Here is a 23,965-nt window from a genome sequence, read left to right as displayed (position 1 = left end):
TATTCCCCACTTTCTTCGAGGATTCACTCATCTTTGTGCACTATGGTGGAGCAATTGGAACATATACGCACATACAAAAATTCAAAGATGAGGAATATTTGGCTATTAACCAAAAACCAATTGTAATGAGAGTATTTATAACTTATTGGCTTGATGCGTACAACATATAAATCAACATAATCTCATACTGAAATAGAAAGTTTAGTTCTCATAAGTAATGATTTAATTATTAGTTGGAGGCATTTGATAAACAATTCGGCTAAATCATTTTGTGTGTGAACATTAGCTATAAGATGTTCAACTTTTATCCCAATTGACATGTAATAATCATTGAAAACTTGGGATGTAAACTCACCAACATTAGCAAGATGAATTGTTTTAATTGCATAATCTGAAATTAATCATTTAAACAAGTAATCTCGCAAACGACAGGTTGCGAGTTGATAACGCATGTGATTATTTTGTGGATGCATCTACCAAAATCATATAATATCAAAACCATCGACATGGTGGATGAATGGGCCCATATTCATTTCAAAAAAGCAAGACATTAAATCTCAACTTTAGCTAGTGAGTTTCTAATAATCAATTTTCATTGAGAACAAACAATAAATGAGAATTCTTTAAATTAAAGAATCTTCTGGTTTTTTAATTGAATGTCCATATTAATTCTCAATTATACGATCCAGGATGGTCTAACTGGTCATGCCAAGTAATAAACACATTTGTATTAGTAAACTTCTGGTTTACTTTAACATGTGTTTCAATTGTACTAAATTGTAACAAATTGATAATTTTATTATCATTCTTTTAATTTGTATCCACATATAAGTACTATTGTGACATTTACTACTGGAAATATCTAAATCAATGTGAAGTCTATAATGCCACCAAATTAATAAATATAATTTACAAATAATTATATACAATATTCACTTTAAGGAAAATGCCAAAATCTTCAAATACCCAAAAATCTATTAATAGCAAACTTTGAGAGTGGATCTTATTTTCCAAATGTACAATAGGTACATAACCAAAGACTTTTCATACATAAGTTTTCTCTCTTGCAAGTTCTCATCAGCAATATTTTACCGCGTAATTTTAATTAAGAACTTAATTTTTCTGAATATTGTAGAGTTATACTCACAATTTTAAAAAAAAAAAAACTTGCAACTTTAGGTGCATCAAACCATAATAAGCTTTAGGTAGAATTATCATATTCTATTGCTCATTAGTAGAACTTTTACAGTCAAATATTTTGCTTTCAACCCTTTAATAGGAATGATGACAAGAATGTCACAAAGATTATAAATTAGTAACTCAATCCCTTTATTTATTCATATGAAATATAATATATTCCTCATTCACAATCTTAATATGAGATCCATTATAAATATCTTTTAAAACCAATGGATTAATCATCACAAGATATTAATATATTAGCTCTTCTAGAGCTTTCGACCAATTTTGTATTATCAAATATTGAAATAATATTTTTTAGTACAAAATTAGATAAATACTTTCTATCTATAATGATAGAATTTATTAACACATTCTCAAAGAATATTAATGAAACAAAATATTTGGGTATATTCCACATGTGTCTAATAATCTTTCATATCGCATTGATAATATAAGTTATCTTTACCCTTTGAAGAGTTATCTTGAGAACTCTAATTGTTCTCTTATTTATTATTATATTCTCACTTTTAGTGGTCCATAATTATATCTTTTATTTTCTTTATATTTATATTCACTTGTGGAATGCAATAAATCTAGTAGGATGGACTTATAAATATCCCAATAGATTCTTTATTTCATAATTACCATCGCAAACATGTGTGAGATTTCAAATTAAAATCTATCTATGCATGTTGTCATGATTAGTCTCCAATTATAATAAACAATAAATAAAACATAGTAAAATACACCGAAGATCTTTAACATCATCGTCATCACTAGAAAGTATGAGATAGTTCGAAAATATTCTTGATTTCATATAGATAACAGTTTCAAATCTTTCACCATCCTTAAGAACAAAAAGTAAAATAAGTTAATCAAGATAATGATAACATATAATGAAAGAAGAATGAAAAATAATAATTAGATATGAAATATTAAATAAAAGAAACTTCCTGTAAAAACTTTGCATCTTTTTATCAAAGAAATTGAAAATCATGGAGGATAAATTTGATCGTCGATAAAAGGAACTATCACTTTGAGCAAAAATCGTGCTGACAACGTGTTATAAAATAAAGAGAGTTGGGGAGGATAAAGAACAAAGAAAATAGGAAAGCAATAGAGAATATACTTTATTGATCAAAAAGGGTAATTATAATGCTGCATCATAGTTTCTATTTATAGGCATAAGATGTATAAAAGAAGTAGAGATCTAATTCTAATAACTATTAGAATTTAAAGTACATCAAAATTTTATCTTGATAATGATGGATCTACTTAATAAAATATTCATAACAAAATAATTATTTTACTCGTAAAAATTATAATTTTGTAAAGTTCTACCAATACAAGTCATAATAATTACAAGTATACAAATAATAAATTGAAAGTACAAATACAATGTTTTGAATTAAAAAAAAAGGTGTTTTGAAATTGCAAAGAAGACAAAAATATAAATTTAATTATTAACATAAAGTCGCATATCTATAAATTTTTTATATTTGTATGTTAATTTTTTATATTTTCTTTAAATTAGAATTTATTTATTAATTTTTTAGTATTAATCTCAAGATAGGTTATTATCATATCTGCTCTTTTTGATACAATGTTTAGAATTATCCATAGCCTTTCCTAACCCTTAAATAGGAGGATAATATGTTTCGACGTATTCAAATCCACATACTCTTGCATTGACAACAATATCAATATCAATCGAGCTAAGACTCAATCAACAATCTATTTTAACTAAATAAACACAAGTATTATTATTTAAATTAAATAAAGTATATATTCGTCAATATTCAAAGTAGTCAAATATCTAAATTTAATAAGCAAAAACTTTAAAAGTAAAGTAGATAATGAATATCTAAATACGAATCAATTATCAATAATTAAAGTGAAATTAAATAATGAATATGTTAAGATAAATATATGTATCCTTGCTAAATCCAATACAGATAGTGTTTAAAATATTTGAATTTAACTATTATCTATATTCACAAAAGCGAAATTTTTAAAAAGAATTTTAAAAATTACAAACACACAAGATTTTTTTTAAAAAGTTACAAATATAATTAAAATTATAAATTGAAATATATTTAAATTTAAACAAATAAATTTTGAGTTCAATCATATTTTGGGCTTGAAGTTGGTAGCTATTCTCATATTGACCTAAACATATTTTTTGTCTAAGTTAGCCTTTTAACTTGACAAATGTTCTCACATTGAAGCTTGAACTTTCTTTTATCCAAATTAGGCTCTAAACTTGACAATTGTTCTCACATTGGGGCCTAAACTTTTTTTTATCCAAATTAGTCCGTGAACTTGGCAATTGTTCTCACTTTAAGGCCTAAACTTTTTTTTTATTAAGTTAGGTCCTAAACATAGCAATTGTTTCCACATTAGGGCATAAATTTTTTTTTTTGTCTTAGTCTTTGATACTTCCTTGAAAACCCTAAAGTTCAAGCCCCAATGTAAGAACAATTGCTAAGTTCATGCCCCAATATGGGAACAATTGCCAAGGTCAAGGATTAACTGAGAAAAAAAAAGTTCAAGCCCCAATATGGGAACAATTTCCTAATTCAAGCCCTAGTGTAGAAGCAGTTGCATGAATTATTAGGTATGAAGTTGAATTTTAGCATTGCATTCCATCCTCAATCTTATGGCCAATCAGAGTGGGTCATTCACGTGTTGGAAGATATGTTGCAAGCCTACGCTATTGATTTCAAATTGGGTTGGAAACATTATTTATCGTTAGTCGAATTTGTGCATAATAATAGTTTCCAATTGAGTATTTAGATGGCTCCTTATGAAGCATTATACGTCCAGTCGTGTAGAATACCCTTATGCTGGTTGGAATTGAGTGAAAAGAAGATAATCAGGCTAGAGTTTATTTAGGAAGCATAAGATATAGTAAAGTTGATCTAAGATAGACTGAAAGCGACTTCCGATAGGCAGAAGTCGTATGTTGACCTAAAATGGAAAAAAAATTAGTATTCCATGAGTAATAAGGTATTCCTGAAGGTATCTCTATGGAAAAAGATCCTACGTTTTGGTCACAAGGGAAAATTGAGTCTCAGATTTATCAGGCTGTATGAAATCGTTAAAAGAGTTTGACCGATTGCATATCGCCTAACCCTACCGTCGGAATTACAAAAGATTAATGACATATTCTATGTATCCATGCTTCGATGATATTGGTCTAACCCATCCCATGTTATTCCAGTAGAAGAAAATGAAGTTCAATCTAATCTATCTTATGAAATTTCTTAAGGGGGAGAATTGTAACGACCTGGTTTCAAATGGTGTCAAGAAAGGCTATTTTGGAACCTCGTTTTTGTAAATAGAATTCGTTAATATTAAATGGAATATTTATAGAGTTAGTGTAACAGTCTGGTTTAGACCCTAGTCAGAATAGTGGTTTCGGGACCACATATTCGAGTCAGAAAAATATTTAAATATTATTTTCCGTGCTTAAGATATGTGAATTAAGATGTGTGAAAGTTTCGCCTGAAAATTTAATTGGTTGTATGCTTAATTTGATAAAAGGACTTAATCGCATAAAATGTAAAATTTGCTTGCTACTTGTTAAAAGTGCCTATTTGACTTGGATTTATAAATGAGAGGTCCTTATGTGGATAGTAGACCATTGGTTTAATGAATGGACAAATATGGACAATACTTAGTGGAATTATAATGAAATAGCTAAGGGTAAAATTGGTATTTGGTTATTAAAGATATGTTAAACTAAAATAAAGCTTAAAAAAAGCTCATTTTTCATGTTCATCCACCAAAAATACAAAGTAAAAGAAAAGAAAAGGGTAGTTAGGGTTCGGCTAAGGAAAATCTTGATTAAGATATGATTTTTGTTCAGTTTTTGATCATTTCTACGTTTTTGTGATCGTTGTTAAGTGCTCTAGCTAGCCCATGCTTAAATTCATGAAATTGTTGATGATTTGGAAATGTTCCATGGATGAATTCATGAGCTTGGTGATGTTATATGTTGAAATATGAAAGCCTAATGTTGGGTTTACATGTTTTGTTTTTGGATTTTTGATGAATTTGAGTAATTTGAGCTAAATTGTAAAAATGTTAATTTGAGGGACTACAATGTAAAATAAATGAAATGTATGGACTTGTATAAGAGCTATGAAAATTCGGTTAAGCTTATGTATAAGCAAATTATGTGTATTTTGTGAATTTGTGAATTAGGGACTAAAGTGTCGAAACGTGAAAATGTGAGGGCTAGTTTGCAAAATACCCTAAATATGTGTCTATGGATTGTTTTGAATGAATTGGCGAACAAATGGGTTAATTTTGAATAAATATAGATCAAGAAAAGAGGAATTCGGACTTAGACTGAGGGAAGTCGAAGATTATAGAGTAAACAATCCGAGTCGACAAATTTCGAGTACGAGGTAAGTTCATACTTAAAACATGATGTTAAGTACATTTTGATGATTTGATTATATATACATTGTATATATGTTTGGTTTGGATGAATATGATGATAAACTGATGGTAATTGGCACTAAGTGTGCGATTTAAACTAGCTTTGGCTATATGAGGCACTAAGTGTGCGATACCGACTTAGCTTCGGTTAATTGAGATGTCACTAAGTGTGCGGAATCGTTCTAGCTTCGGCTAACTGTTGCAGCACTAAGTGTGCGGATGTTCAAAGCACGAATAATTTACGGAAAGTGTTAAAATATTTAAACGAAAAGTGACAATGAAAGTAAATAAGTACGGGAAGATTTAGGTATGTACGATATCTATGTGGTAGATGATACTATGTATGTGAAGCTCATTGATTTGGTATGAACATGTGGATTGTGTTGGTATAGATTTGATAGATGATTTGAGAATTTATAAATACTTATGTATTGATGATTTTTGGTACGAGCTTACTAAGCTTTTGAAAGCTTACTTTGTGTGTGTTTGCATTGTTTTATAGATATCGGAGCTACTGCAAGCTCGGGGATCATCCAGGATCGTCACCACACTATCGAACCTCATTTTGGTATTTTGAAATTATATATTTTGAAGTATGGCATGTATAGGCTAGTGGTTGTGGGATCATGTTTTGTGATGTATATACTTAGCCATGTGATTTGGCTAATTGGTGTTTAAACTCATAATTGATAATGGATTATGGTATGTGATGTTAATATGCAATTGTGGTATGTTACAGTAAGTCAGTTTTGGTAAGTTTAGTCTGAGATTGAGTGATGAATTGAGAATGGAAATGATTGGTAATGTTTTAGCATGAATTATGTATGATTTGGTATAGATATTGGTTGAAATGGTGATGCATATATGCTTGTTTCTTTGCTTGTAGGTTGACCCATTTTGGGGTGGCAAATTGGTTATTCAAATGGCCTATTTTTTTCCACACGGGTAGAGACACGGGCGTGTGTCTCAGCCGTGTACGACACACGACTATGTTGCACGGTCGTGTGTCCCCTAGGGTACCCTACAATTTTAAGTCAGGCCCGAACATGGCCAAAGCACACCGGCATGTGGCTAGCCGTGTGGCCTGAGTTTGGCTTTACCACGGCCAAGGCACACGGGCGTGTCTTGTGGCAGTGTGGGCAAGTCAGTAGCTATGCCCTGTTTTGCCACGGCTTAAGCACACCGGCATCGTGTGTCTCAACCGTGTACGACACACGACTATGTTGCACGGTCGTGTGTCCCCTAGGGTACCCTACAATTTTAAGTCAGGCCCGAACATGGCCAAAGCACACCGGCATGTGGCTAGCCGTGTGGCCTGAGTTTGGCTTTACCACGGCCAAGGTACACGGGCGTGTCTTGTGGCCGTGTGGGCAAGTCAGTAGCTATGCCCTGTTTTGCCACGGCTTAGACACACAGGCGTGTCTAAGACTGTGTGAGGCACACGGCCTGTTCACATGGGCGTGTGACACTTTTAAAAGTTGAAAATTTTTATAAGTTCTGAAACTTTCATATGTTAACGAATTGATCCTAAAAGCATGTTTTAGACTTTGTACAATAGTTTTAATTTCAAGTTGAATATGAATGATCTATGTTTATTGAACTGAAAGGATATTTGATATTTAATGGTTTTGATCTGTGTTATGAGTCCAGTAATGCCTTTTAACCTATTCCGGTGACGGTTACGGGTTAGGGGTGTTATAGTTAGTGTATAGATGAATTGAAATTTGGATAAGTAATTTAGCCGATATTATAGTTAATTATGGCCCAATGACTAAATTATAAAAGTTTAATCGCTATAAACTTTTAATTAGGAAAATGCTCGGGTACTTAAATAGAAATTATTCAAAGGACCAAAATGACTAATAAACCACTTTTGAAGAGTTGATAGTGGATAATGATGTTGGATGTCATTAACTTAGCTTAAACATGATTAAATTTGATTAAAGTAGATGAACTAAGCTAATTAAATTTAATTAATGAAATAATCATAATATAAAAGCCAAAATTTAGCTGAAGATGTTGTCATCTTTTTCCCCAAGCCATTAAAGCCAAAGAATAAAAGAAAAAAAATAAGGTTTTAGGTTTCAAACATTTGGCCATCCAATTTCAAGTAAGTCCCTAACCATTTTTCTTTTATTTTTATGGAAATTGAATCACGAGAGCTTGGTTTAGCTACCTAAATTACCAATTTGTAAAACTGTTAAAATTTTTGAAAGATGCCATTGTTGAAAAATGGATGAATTTGATGTGAATTTGATAGATTTTAAGCTTAGTTTATAAACTTAATTGTAAAGCTTAATTGTTAATTTTGTACATTAGGAACCTAGTTGAATAAAATGAAAAATTATTATGAAATTTTAGTAGGAATAGAAAGTAAGAGGTCTCTAATGAATATATGTGAAATCAGATTTTAATCTGAAGCTCTAGATCGAAATTTATGCTAGTGTCGGGGTTAGAGACTAAATTGAATAAATTGTAAAATATATTTGGCCTTGTAATTGAATGTGATTTGATACAGAATTTGAAATTGTGTATTGTTGAATTATTATTCGCAGCTAAAGACAATGCAGGGCTATCGAGAGGGAAAGGAAAAGCGAAAGCTGACAACGAGTGACGCAAGATATTGATTTGTATTTTTATGAGTCAATAATGATTTAATTGTTTCATATTTGTGACATTTTGCATAATATAACATTTAGGTGAGTTTAAAATGATTATTGAATAGAATTGCTATGAATGAGATTGATTATCTAAATAGATGACTAAATTGAATAGAATAGAAACTAACGTAACTTGATGAATATGTGATATTGGCATTGAATTGGGTTGAATTATGTTATTTTATGTAATTAAATGATGAATGGGTTGATGAATTGAAAATGATGAAATGTAAATTGAGTTATATGATGAATTGGAAAATTGGTTACCCTATTAGTTATTTAGGCAGAATCGGATACAGTTGGCATGCCATAGGATAGACTAAGTACGAGTTACTTTGACTATATGTTGATGAGTGTTGGGTGCGTTTTCCTTTGAAGGTTCTAATGATTCCTGGGCACAATCTTTACTTCGGTTAAATCAATGAGCGCTGGGCACAATCTATTTACTTCAGACGTTCTAATGAGGCACTATGTGCCAAATTTGGTGAGTTTGTTGGTAGCTATGTAACCTATTTAGTCCGAGTTAGGTTAATAGGGGTATGATATGTAAATTTTGATAAATTGTATATAAATTGAGTTCATAATGTGATTGGTGATACAAATATAAGTTACAATATATGAATATTGATAGCATGTGAAAGATCATCTGAACTAGATATATGAGCCCGAAGGGATAATTTGAAAACATGATGAATCAATCAATTCAATTTGGAAATGGTATGCTAATATGATCATATGTTATGAATTCAATAGAAATGTGAATATCAATCATGCTAATACATTAATATAGTACATTCAGTAATTGGTTAATTGAAACATGTATATATTGATTCATATAGTAGTGTTGGTACTTTTGTTGCATAAGCTAATTGATATATGAATTGAAAACTAGGTATGAATGGAATATTAATTGGATGAATATATATGTGCAAATGATTTAACCTGTACCATATTTGCTTGAATAATGGGAATACCATTGAACTTTATTGCTTTGTGTACAGTTTGTTTCTCGTACTCAGGTTTAGGTACATCTCGAGGTCTCGAGTAGTGACTCCAGCATCCAATTAGAAATCCCAAACTCATCAATGTTTGTAAAGTCTCTTTTTGTTCGTTATTCAATATTTATCTAGGTTAAGTCAATTTTGTGAACATTTGAATTAGAATTTGGTATATAGATGTGGTCATATGTAATATGTACTTGAGTATAATGCATAGTTTGAATTGTATAAAATGTTGAATTGTTCATGGCCTACTCCATTATGTATATATGTCAAAGGTTTGAATGAATTAAATTAGGTAATTGACTTATATATTGTATGAAAATGAAGAAATGTAATATGGCATTGGTGTATCATTGAATAAGGTATTATAATTAATGGTTGAGTCATAAGAATGGTGTAAATTGGCTGAAAATGTGTTATGAAAGTTAATTTGGATGATTTGATAGTTGAAGGTTTGGTGTCAAATTGGTACCATTTAGAAACAGTATGTCACATCATGACGTCGAGTATTTGTCGTCCCGGTGAGATCTAATTCATATACTAAGCCAAGAAGTCGAGCAATGGTTATTGCGACAAAGCCAAGTCAATAAGTAGCTATAACACCCCTAACTTGTCTCCGTTGCTGGATTAGGGTTATTAAGCATTATCGTACAATCTGAAACATTTAAACATTATATCATTCAATAATTTAATCACATCATAAACCATTCATACACATGCATATTGTCCCTAAATCAATCCCTCGAGGCCTTAAAAATAACTTAGAAACAATTCGAAACCAATTTGAAATAGTTTGGAAAGTTTAGGAAAAAGATGCAAAATTTGCAAAACAGGGGTCACGTAGCTATGTGGCCAGGCCGTGTAACTTTCGAACAAGGGACATACGGTTGTGTCTCAGCTAGTATCTTCACCCATGTAACTCACTGAGTAGGGTCACACGGCCGTGTCACACGCCCGTGTGCCAGGCCATGTGTTAGGCCATGTAACTCTCTGACTTGGAACCTTAAGAAATTCTCAGATGACACACGGTCATGTCGCCAGGCCATGTGCCTCACACGGCTGAGTCATACACCCATGTCTCTAGCCTTGTGAACCCAAAATTTACCTAAAATTAAGCCATTTCAAAATCATTTCATGCATAACTATTTAAACCATTTGTGCACACATTCAAGGGGTTCAAACACCATTCAAACTTGGATAAACAAAACACTTCAAGCATCCTAATTTACCTAACCAATATGCCATTCAAGGGCACTACAAATATGCCGAAACATAACATGCTAACATAAGTTAACATTACCTTATTATAAGCATAATAACTTGGTTCAATTACTTACCAAAACATACCACAGTTTAACCCTTATCAAGCCATTGCAAACATACCAAAGAAACCTTATATACATGTACTTAAAAGTGACCAAAATGACATAGTTAGGTATGGGACTATAGTTCACCAAATCAATCATAACTTCAAAGCTTAAATTTACCAAAACTTACATTAACATATTCATTAAATACCACTACACAACAACCTACACATGTTAATATTGTCATTTCCATACACAATAACCTAGTTCAAATATAGAGTAAAACATGTCACAAGTAAACATTTTCAAATCATCATCAACATGCCAAGAGAACCATATAAACAAGCACTTTAAAATTACCAAAACAACCTAACTTGGTAAGGCATCAAAGTGTACGAAATCAATAGTTTTCCAAAGCTTATACAAGCCAAAACACCATTACCACATACACCATAATACCATTACAAATCACCCTATACATGCCATTACAAACCTTAGCCAAATTAGTCAAAAATTACTAAACTAAATGCTGGATAGTGTGATAGGTCTCCGATGAGCTTCTAACCAAATCGAGCTTTCGATAATCTATAAAACAATAAAAGGAAACTATGTAAGTGAATGCTTAGTAAGCTTGTATAAACTTAAAACGTAACTTACCATCTCAATAATGAAATTTATAGAATAAGCATAAACATTTACCAATGTCGTAAGCTTAATAAAAGTCTATATAACGCCATCAAACTCACAAGTTAGTATACTTGTTCATGGTACATATGAAATCAACCATATATACACATAACATTTAATTCATCATCGTTACTATACAATCATGATTCATTCCATTTGCTTTCAAACCATTTCCAATACCATGAGTTTAATATAAGCATGTTCAAGCATCATCAAGCCCACATGTTAATAGATTCATTGAAAAATCATATAAATTCATTTATAACATAAATAGATTTCATAAGATACATTACATACGCGTCCAACCTTTTTAAAGTCATGAACCTTTCCATTGAGGTAGTTATCATTCCATTCATTTCCTTACCTACTGAACCATCTAAAATTACATCAAATATTCGAGAAAACTCACATGAAGTGTGCCTTTACATATAACCGTAACATTTCATTTACATTATTGTTCACACGAGCTGTGAAATGGGCTTGCTCACAAGAGTTGTGGGTTAGAATATAAGTTACACGATGCTGCTCACATGAGCTATGGAGAATCTGCAACAAATGCAGGACCTCAGCCATCGGTAAGACATTTAAGACTAGCACCCGAAACATGAAATCCCTAATGACATGTCATTTGTATCCTAAGAATTCCTAAGGTTCAACTGGGACTCGATATCCGTCAATTCATCATAACTTTGATACATTTATATTTTGATTCATTTACATCAAAACAACATAATAAAAATTCAATTTAAATAACATTTAAGTGATTACAGTTCATACGAAGTTACCAGACTAAATTGCAACAATGACTAAGTACTGGGGTTATTTAGTAATTTTCTCTTTTCCTCGATTTTCCACTCGTTCTTGATCTAAAATAAAATTTCATTAAATTCACTAATTCTAACATAAAAATCAATTCATTTTATGCAATTAAGTCTTTTTTGGCATTTTTACAAAATTGCCCCCAATATTTTACTTTTATACAATTTAGTCCCTAAGCCCAAAACATGCAAATTAACCATTTTTGTTCAATTTCATGTTTAGCCAAATTAATTGGAACCCTATTACAGCCCACATTTTCTATTATTTTACAACAAGTCCTTGTTCTTTTACTAATTTCACATTTTAGTCCTTAAACATTAAAATTACCAAAAAATACTTTACAAAATAGCCCTATCTAGCAACCAAGCTTAAGATTCTACCATAAACTTTCAAGAACATTTCAAATTCATTAATGGAACATTCCCTAACATTTGAAAATTTAACAAATTGACCCCTGGGTTTGCTAGATTAAGTTGCAACGATTTCAAAAACGTAAAAATTACTAAAAACTGACCTCAAAATCACAAGCATGCATGGAGAAGAGTTGGCCGAACCCTAGCTACCATCAATGGAGTTTTCCTCCCCCTTTCAATCGGTTGAAGACCAAAATAAAAGGTGAAGACATGTTTTAATTTATTTTTGTTTTAATTTACTGACTAAATTACTATTTTAACCTTACTAACAATCAAAATTTCATTAATACCTTGTCCATACACATCCACTACTTCACTAAATGGTATATTTACCACGTAAGCCCTTTTAACTAAAGAATTCAAATTTTACACCACTTATGATTTAGTCCTTTTCACCTAATTAACCATTTAAACATAAAAATTTCTTAACGAAACTTTAATTCAATCTTAATGACACTCTATAAATATTTAATAAAATATTTACGGCTCAGTTTATAGAAACGAGGTCCTGATACCTCATTTTCTAAAACCATTTGACTTTTGGGACATATCACTTGAACCTAATTATTCATTCAAATAGCATAAATTGCTAATTCAAAATTTATTTTAATACCATATTTGACTCGTAAACATTAAATAATAATATTTACGAACTTACTCGTCGAATTTGTGGCATTGAAACCACTGTTTCCGACACGATTGAAATATAAACTGTTACAGTGGTGTTGCGACGAGGAACCCTTAAAGTTGTGATGTCAACTCCAAAATTTGAAGTTGTGATGTCAACACTAAAATTTGAAAACATTACAAATTCGTCCTAATTTGACCTTGGGTTAACAATAGAGCTTTTGTAAGCTCATATATGACCCAGAAACGAATGTATATCATATCTTATGCGTGTATTGTTTGAAATTTAATCATTTACTAGTATAAATCGAATAAAGATTGATCGTAGTTGCTCTGTCAACAAATATGACACCTTATAGCTCACACCCGACAACTGGGTTGGTATCGGGGTGTTACATAAAAAAATATCGTTAAACTTATTAAAAAAATTAAACACATTTAAAAAAATAAATTACCTTACTTTATTTGAGATCTTTGAGATGATGAAAATCGAATAAAGGCACGGAATTACTAATAATTGGTAACTGAAAAGAAAATATTTTTGAATTTATTTAGAGAGTGAGATAGAATTTGAGAGAAAAAAGATGCTGAGAATGAAAATTAGAATTAAGATGGATGAAATTGAATGAAAAAAAATGATAAGGTTAAGGGTTTATATAGGGTTAGGGTTTGGATAGTCGTTAGGGTTTTTTTTAATTCTTTTAAACCAATTAATATTTTTTAATCGTTAGTCCAATGGTTAGAAACTCAATGACTTTTTAACACAATCTCCTCATAGGTTCTGATCATATCTATTTTTTTTTACATAATATCTAGAATTACCCATAGCCCCTCCCCAACCCATAAATAGGACGACAATGTGCTTCAACACACTCGAACTCAAGTTGTAACACTCCAAAACCCAGCCTAGAAGTTTAGACCGAATCCCGAAGGTTACATTGGCCATCAAAAGTGGCAGAAACAAAAACTTTAATTCAATCTGAGAAAACATTTTGTTTGCCTCACCTTTTGGAAATTAACTAGTACTCAGCTAAGTTTTGAAACATTATTTGATTGACGTCAAAAGCATTCAAAAATAATTCAAATTAAACAATTTAATGTTTCTTGTACAATTTCAAATTTGCATGTTTAAAAACATCACTATTTCAAAAATTCATATCAGTTTCATTTTTGTAAAAACCACGTAAGAACTTTGTAAATTTAGGTTAAGTATAAAATTCATAGTTTCTAAAGTTAAGTCCAAATAACACTTTATTAGTGTCTAAAATAAAATTCATACCATATTTTCTATAAGTACTTACAGTCTAAAATAGTTTATTAATTCAAGAATTGGAGAAACACTTTATTTGTTTAATTCAAACTTATCCATCTGAGACCTCCGGTCACTGAGTCCAGCTTCGAAACACGGAATTTACCTAAAAGGGAAAAACTAAATGGATGAGCTACGCGAGCTTAGTGTGAGTCTGAGACACAATAGACGGTAAAAGACGGAGTAACACAACAATGTTTCAGAACAATATATGTATGAAAATCACTTACGAAAACTCAAACCAGTAATTCAAAAACAAATTATTCCCAAATCATATTAAACCATAGAAACGGCGTCCCAACCATATGTTATAATCAGAACACATTATAACACTTTAACCATACCCAATGTTCACACAAACAGACTTATTTTCAGATGCAAAACGAATGCAACAAGTTAAAGATCCCACCCCACCAACCAAACATTGCCTTCATCCACCCTACACACCACATAAAGGCTATAGAAGGCCCGTCCACCCTGTACACTATATAGAACCATAATAGGCTCATCGACCCTACACACCACAATATGGAACTAAGCCACTGAAATAACAATATGCAGTTGAGCTAGCATATATAAATAATAATGCGGTAAACCGTTGTACAAAAGTACTGCGATTAAAACTGTCAAATAAGTCTTCCTTCTCTTCGCAACCAAAAACCCCAGTTTTATGCTAATGTATGAATGCACACCAAACACAAACAGTCTCACAAATACAAAATTTCATATTCAGCTGGTCAATTTCAGAATCAGTTTTACCTGTATCACAATTAATATGTAATGATAACAAAATACCTTAACATCATTTATCAAAACATTTAAGCACATGAACAAACAATTAACTTAAATCCTGTAATCGTAAGTACACACTCATATCTAAGCGAAAAACAGAGTCCCATCATATTTACAAAGGCCTAACCGAGGGTTGAAACATACAGAAAAACCAAACGAGTCAAATTACAGCATAGAACAAAAATCTACGAAACAGAGCCATACGACCATGTGTTCCAGCCGTATGGAGGTTTACACGCCGGTGTGGTGGTCTACAAACCCGTGTGCAAGCTGCACACGCCCGTGTAGAGGAGACACATGCCCATGTATCCACCAATGTGGTTACGAAACCAAACCCAATTAGACTGAAAACGAGAATTTCGATCAATAAATCAACCCACAAAATATAGTTCAGAAACACACCTGCTTGATGTTCCTAGAAGCACCAACGATCGCCGAAATAACTCAAATCAACCAATCTGAAACACCCGATTTACAAAAGTACTAACCTTTAAGAAAATCAATCTAACCAAGAACCAAATAGTAAGAAATCAACAAACATACTTACCCAAATTAGCACTTGACAACGTGAAGAACCCTTATGACCAACAACCAACGATGCGATGATAAAACCCAAAATTAATTTGAAAATAACAAACATAAAATGGAAAAAATCAACCAAAAACCTGAAGTGGAAAAGAAGAAAGTAATATAAAGAAAAAGGAAAACAACGTGTGAGGGAGAAAGGGGAAAAAGAAAAACTAATGTGAGTAGAAAATAGGATGTGGAAATTTTTAAGGAAACGCCTCCTATTTTCAAATTAAAAGTAAATAAATAATTAACCTTTAAAACAAAACTAGACTTAAACCGAAACTAAAATAACACACATGAGGACTCAAACTTGAGACCCAATGATAGACTAACACTCATTCAACCACTGAACCAGTAGGCTCATTCTAGCACTAAATTGAGAAAATAATTTTAACTGCTCGACCTACTCATTGACCCTAACTTAATAATTAATCTTTAAAACAAAACTAGATTTGAACCAAAACTAAAATAACACACATAAGGACTTGAACCCAAGACCTAATGATAAATTAACACTTATTCAACCACCAAACCAACAGGCTCATTCTAATACTAAATTGCGAAAATAAATTCAATAGCTCAACCAATTCATTGACCCTAACTACAAACCTCAAAACTTCTAACCCCAAATTATGGGTTGTTACATATGTCCTCCTACATTGACAACAATGCTCATTCCAATTGAGTTAAGATTCAATTGGCTAAATTTTCCAATAATAAGTTCATTAAATGTTAAAGAAAAACGTAAAACAAAGCTTATAATATTAAATGCAATTAAAGATAAACTATAAAAGAATCCACCATTTTTTTCTTTTTATCTACACATTTAAATGACAACAACAAACCAAAATCATTCATTTAAAAATTTTTTATTCTTAAATTTTAATTTATGTTTCTTTCAAAATATTATTATTTAAAAATTTTCGTGTGGGCAGCACATTTTAACTTAGGATTTAAGTATTAATTAATAAATTAAAAATTAAGTATTAAATTTAAATTATAAAATATATTTGATATATTTTATAAAATTAATATATTATCTTATTATTGCTTTCCAATTTTTTCATTCAACAAAAATTCTATCATTTGTTTGTTATTATAAATTGTCAAATATTCTTAACAAAATAAATCACTAAAAATATTAATTTTAGTTGATTTAATCTTTTCGATGGTTTATCAAATAAAGGTTAAAGCTTTGGTTAAAATTTGTTAAATATGATATAATAGATAGAGCATCAAAATATAACATATATTACATTTTCAAGGGAAGACACATGTTTGAACATTAAAAATAACATTATTGGGAGGGCAACACATACCCTGAAAATAGATCATATAATGGACATGAAAAATACCAAAAAAATTAAAACGCACAAATTATATAAAAATTACCATAACATATACAACTACATTAATTTTATAATCTCAAAATCATACATGAATTTTTATTCAATGTGTAATTTAATATATGAATTTTGGTTTGATGTAATTATACCTATGTAACTTTGATTGTGGTTCAAACCTGTAAATGAAACTTAAATTTTGATTCAATTATATACATTTAAATAAATAAATACATTAATTTATTTTTATATTAGATAAACATAATTATATATGTATACGATATATAAAAATATATTATATCAATAATTATATTAATAATTTATGAAAATTTGATCAAATAAAATTACACATTAAACTAAAATTAATGTATAATTTTGAAATTTTATTTTATTTCAGCATATTTTGATGTCTTTGTTATAAAAGTATCATATGTATTGCATTGGTAAGATTGCTTAAAATCCTAAATCATCTTATGTGAACATTTTGACTTGAAATTTATAAATTGTTCAAGTAATTTTCGAACGAGCACGGTATACAAATTTGGTCATTGATCTTACCTGGCATACTTAGAATGTTTACATTTCTCATCATATAATTAGGAAATGCGGACCAATAATGAAAGAGAAAAACACTATTTAATGGGTTATAAGATATGTTATTATAAATTGTCAATTTCTGTCTTAATCAAGAGAATTTACCAATTGTTGGTATGATTTGAACAATGGAATATTCAACACATATTCAGAGAAAACAATTAAGATGTTAACATAATGGCTAAACTAACGCATTACAAATCTTATGATTTATGTTTATACGAGGTCTCCCCGTTGAAGGGGAGCATTTAGGTTTTATAATTAATTTGAGTACTTTCTTTTGAGAAAAAAAGAAAAGTGACATTATTAATGAGGAATGAAAATATTTCTATAATATATTCTTTTGTTGAATTATAAGAGGAAAGTAAAGTCCTAATAATAATGTAATTAGTGCGATTCAAACCTAGATCACATCTAGAACGATAAATATGCTGACCATCAAACCAACACAAAGTTTCTTTCTATGATATTTTAAATAGCCATGATTTACAATTTAAAAAAAAACTGATGGTTTACTGTAATGCTATACTTTAATCACAATATTAGTTAAAACTCAAATTTAATTTCTTAAAATAATAATATTTAATTTCCATAATTTTTAACTAATTTGTAGATGTAATTGTGTATTTTTAATTATAAATATTCTTAAATTACATTCATTTAAAGGCTTCACGACATTCATATACATTTACCTTAAAGAATTTTTTTACAAATAAAAAATATAAACAAATCATGTTTGGCAATTGATTGATAATTGAAAGCTGATATTTTATTATTAATTATTTATTTGTTTATAATACTTTAGTATATATTGAGTGAAATTATTGAAATAAAACATTATTATCAAGAAATTAGGACATCCATTATGAAAATTAATTAGTGAATATTTTGAAAATTTAAATAAACAATATTTTTAAGTTCCTTATTTGCAAATATTAATCTTGTGAAAATTGATAAATATTAATAGTGTAAACTATATTGTTAGTGATAATTATGTCATGTTCTTAGTAGGTAAATTAGTAATAATTATGTCACACTCCAAATAAAATTTTCAAGTAGCAAGTTTCAATTAATCTAAAGTTGTATAAGAAATTATTTTACACAAATAAATTAAAAATACATAAATATTAAAAGCAATAGATACATATCTCATTAGATTTGAGAGCATGTGGTAAAATGAGTAATTTTTGAGCAAGTATTGTTAGATATGTCATTCCTAATCAGTTGTGAAAAAGTTATCCATCCCTACGTTTTTTTTATTTTCGAAGTTTTAATTCAACAAGCTCTTACAAACCGCTATTTACCAAATACTATAATTAGAGAGTTTAATTATCCAATTTTCTATTTATACCTAAATTAATTAAAAATGCCCAAAATTCTATTTACCAACTCCTTATTAGAGGGCAATAATATTATACGTTGAATACCAATAAAAATATCTCATCACCGGCTTGCAAGTAATCCAAAATGTTAAAAAATCATTTTGTTTAATTTAAATTATCTTAATCTAAAATATAAATTATAAAATTATAAAATTTAATCTTTATTCATGATTCTTTGAGTTATATAATTAATTTGCAATCAAAACTTATATATATTTTAATACTATTTTCCCTAAATCGAATTAAAATCTTAATTTTTGTAAAATAACTTCAACAGTATTAAATATATTGTATTACGAATAACAACATCCCTAAATTCACGCACTCTTTTCTTTTTGCAAACATTATTTTACCACATTCCTAATGTTCCCAAAGTAAAAAAGCAATAACATTGGTTAATTAAATTTCATCTAAAATTATGTCACAATGATTTTAGTGTTTAAAACACAAATTAAATTATCCAAACATCTCAAAAATAGGAAAACAACAAAACATAAAGAAACCCAAAAATTTCTAAAGAAATTGAATGGAGATCTTCAGTCTTGAAGGAGATCCTGCTTCTGAGTTGAGTCCGTTGACGTTCTTTAAGTAATTTCTGCGTTCTACTCTGTGTGCCCCCTTTAGGTCCTCTTTTAGTGTATATTTATAGACTTTAGAATGCTCAGAAACCCTAAAAATTGAGTTTTTTCGCGTAACAGGGAAGCAGGGTGCGAAATTGACATGGACGGGCACATAGGCGTGTGACCAGCCCATGTGGCTCATATGGGCGTGTAGCCAGCTCGTGTGGAAATGCCTAGGCCGTGTGGATCCTGGAAACAGCTCCTTTTGCCCAATTTTGGCTCGTTTTTCGGTCCTTTTGCTCCCTTATGCTCACCTAAGTATAGAAACATGAATTTAAAAGATTAGGAGGATCAAATTCACTAATTCATATAATAAATCATCCAGAAACGTAATCAAGAATGGGATTAAAAACATGTTAATTTTATGGCTTATCATTTTCTCTCTTGCTGTGAGACATACGTCTATTCGGGCGCTTTTGGCTCTTGTGGCATCAAACAATCTTGAATCAGAGTAGTTAGATGTGAAAACTGCTTTCCTTTACGGTGACATTAAGGAGGACATCTACATGCAACAATCGAAAGGTTTCAGATTTGAAGGTAAAGAAAATCATGTTTGTCTCTTGCAAAAGTCTTTGTATGGTTTGAAGTTGTCTCCTCAGCAGTGGTATAAAAGTTCGACTCTTTCATGTTGAATATTGGTTTTTCTCAAAGTAAGTATGATAGTTGTGTTTACCTATATTGTCTTGATGATGTTTCTTTTATATATTTGTTGATTTATGTTAATGATATGTTGATTGTTACAAAGAATCCATCTGAAATTGATCGTTTTAAAATCATGCTTAACTCTAAGTTCGAGATGAAGGATTTAGGTGCAGGAAAAAAAAATTTGGGGGATGGAAATTTCGAGAGATAAGACATTATGGGAAATTATTTTTATTGCAATAAAGGTATATCATAAAAATACTTGAGTGATTTGAGATGCAAGATTCAAAACCAGTAAGTACTACTTTAGCTGCACAATTTAAACTCTCGATTTCAGGTTCCCCACAAAATGAGGAAGATGAAATGTACATGTCAAAAGTACCTTACTCAAACGTAGTCAGAAGTTTGGTGTATGCAATGGTATGCATTCGTTCCGATATTTCACATGCTGTTGGTGTTGTTAGTCGATACATGGCCAATCCTAGTAAGTTATACTGGCATACAGTTAAGTGGATTTTTAGATATTTTTGGGGTACTTCTAACATGTGCTTAGAGTTTAGAAGAAATCAAAAAGGGTTTAGTCGAATATGTTGATTCTAATTATGCATGAAACTTAGATCGAAAAAAGATCTCTCACTTGTTATCTATTTGCTTTTAGAAATTATGCTATCAGTTGGAAAGCTACTCTTCAAGCCACAATGGCTTTATGGACTACAAAAGTAAAGTACATGGCAATCACTGAAGATGTAAAGGAAGCAATTTGGTTAAGAGGCTTATTTAGCGAACTGGTAAGCAACAAAGGGGCAACTATCGTATATTGTGATAGTCAAAGTACTATACATCTCACCAAAAATCAAATGCAACATGAAATGACAAAACACATCGATATTTGTTATCATTTTATTCGAAAGGTGATCATTCAGAGAGATGTTCAAATTCTCAAAATTGGCACAAAACACAATCCAATAGACATGTTGATAAAAAGTCTTCCAAATTCAACGTTCGAGCAGTGTTTGGACTTGGTAAATATTCGACGAAGATCCGATTAGGCCTATAATAGAGCTTGGCAAAGAGTTAGTCTAAATATGAGTCAATGTGGAGATTTGTGGGAGAATGCCTCTTATTTTGACCAAACAATACGTGATGTCTCGATGAGCAACACTCTTTTACTTTGACGATGCGATGGTTATCTCGTCCCGATGAGCAACAAAGCTTTGTCCTGACGACGCGGCTATCCTTCTCGCCCCAATGACACATCAAGCCACGAATGAAGTGGCGAAGTGCGGTCCAAGTTTTCTCGATTTTTTTCTCCTAGTTAAACTCTGTTTTTAGTTTCCCACTTAAACTTTGATTAACGTAAAGATGTTGTAGTCATATATGTTATGAATTTCAGCCTATAAATAAGCTTTAGTTACTCTAGGTTTCATACAACAAAAATTTTTAGATTGAGAAAATTTTATTCTTTGTTTTGAAGGGTTTTTATTTTAGGGCTTCGGGTTTTCCTTTGATTCTCTTCATCTTTTGTACTCTCCTTTATTATAGTGAAATCTCCTTTTGTCCATGTTTTTTTATCCTATTTTGAGGAGTTTTTCCACGTAAAATTTATATATTTAATCTTTTCGATTTTATTATATTTACTTGTTTGTTGTATATATAGATTAATTCCCTACACAAATAATTTTAAGAAATTTATTACATTATCTCTTTATTCATAAAGAAAATAATGCTTTGTCTATTATGCTTTAAATACTTTGAATTTTTTAACAAAAATAATAAATTGTATTAATAAACTAAATAAGAATTCAACTCAATTTCAATGTGTTAATGTACTTTTTACAAAAATGAAACTACCGAATGGATCTAACAAAATGACACTGAAAAACTTTTTTTTCACTTAAACTTGCATTATTAGAAAGATTAAAAATTAATAAAAATAGTACATCATTAAAGTTAAATATATTTATATTTGATATTATTTTATGTTTTCCCAATTTATATTCAAATAAAATTATAATTAATTCAAAAAATTCACTTATTTATTTGGTATAATAAATAATATTTTAAATATTCTACTTAATCAATTTATGGATTTAAAATATTACAATTATTAAAATACACTTAATTTTGGATTTTACAGTTACTTTCACATTAATAAAAATTATAATTATAACTAGAATCCAACATTACTTTTAATCATATAATTCAAAATATTTAATAATGTTAAAAAATCTATTTAAATATATGTGGCAAATGATTTATGTGATTTCTATTTTTAAAAATATTTAATGTCAATATTGTATATAATTCAAAAATACCAAAAAGTAATTATATACTTATATTTATTATTAAACATTTCCAATTATACGTAAATATATACCCCATTTTATTTAAATTATTCATATTATATATATACACTAAAGTAAGATTAGACATAAAATATGTATGTTTATAATTAGAGTTTCATATCAATATATTTTATTTATTTAATATTAATCTTTATACATATAATATACTCAAAATAATATACATATATTATATTTGAAATGATTTTATACATACATTTATTTTTTGTATTGTGTGAGAAAGAAAACTAGTTATACGATATAAAATAAGGTAAATTATGTATATTAATTTTATTTTAATCATCTTAATACTTTTTTAACAATAATACTTTTAAATATAGGCTTTTGGTGTATTACATTAAATTTTGTATTTTTTGTTTTATTAAAGGAAATAAGAGCTTATTTGGTCCTCCAATTGTATAAGAAACAGTCGTTTTAACCTTCAATTTAAATTTTTTATCTTTTTAACCCTTAAACTTGTATTATTTGTCAAATCACTTTAAAATAAATAGAAAAATTAACGTTTGTTAAATTTGCTGATGTGTGATTCAAGTGGTAGTCCATGTGTTTGCCACATTTAAAAATAAAAATTTAAAAATATTTAAATATTTAAAAAGTAATTAAGTTTTGATTTGGCATATACGTGTATGCCACGCCACATCAACAAAGTTAATAGGCATTAATTTTTTTTTACTTATTTTGGGGTGAATTGGCAAACTATACAAATTTAAAAATTAAAAGAGACGAAAAATTAAATAGAGTGTTAAAATAATTTTTTTATAAAATTGGAGGCTAAGTAATCAAGCTCGGCCCTAAGATTGTTTGAGAATGCAACTGCCTTGGGCTAGAAGGGGCTCAAAAAAATAAAATTTTCCACCTTTTAACGTGGTTAAAAAAAATTCTGACTAAAATAAATTAATTAAATGTTTAAGTAATTTAAAATTTTCATTATAAATACTTCATTTTCTAAGCTCTTAAAATTTTTTTAGATGTAATTTATTAATTGGGGTAGTGCGCAAAAATGTGAAAGGAGATGTGGATAATGCGTTTATTAAACGTGCCGTAATTACCTGTACTTATACTACGTAATCGAATGGTGTGATTAAATTGTAAAATTTGATATTGAAGAGAGGTCAATTCAAAGAAGATGGGTTAATTGCAAGGGTGAAGATTTGACCCACCCACTTTTGGTCATATCATGAACAGCTTATTATTATCTTGTCATC

Source organism: Gossypium arboreum, chromosome 4 (genome assembly GCF_025698485.1).
Source record: "Gossypium arboreum isolate Shixiya-1 chromosome 4, ASM2569848v2, whole genome shotgun sequence".
NCBI classification, from domain to species: domain Eukaryota; kingdom Viridiplantae; phylum Streptophyta; class Magnoliopsida; order Malvales; family Malvaceae; genus Gossypium; species Gossypium arboreum.
Note: the sequence above shows the minus strand (reverse complement) of the source record.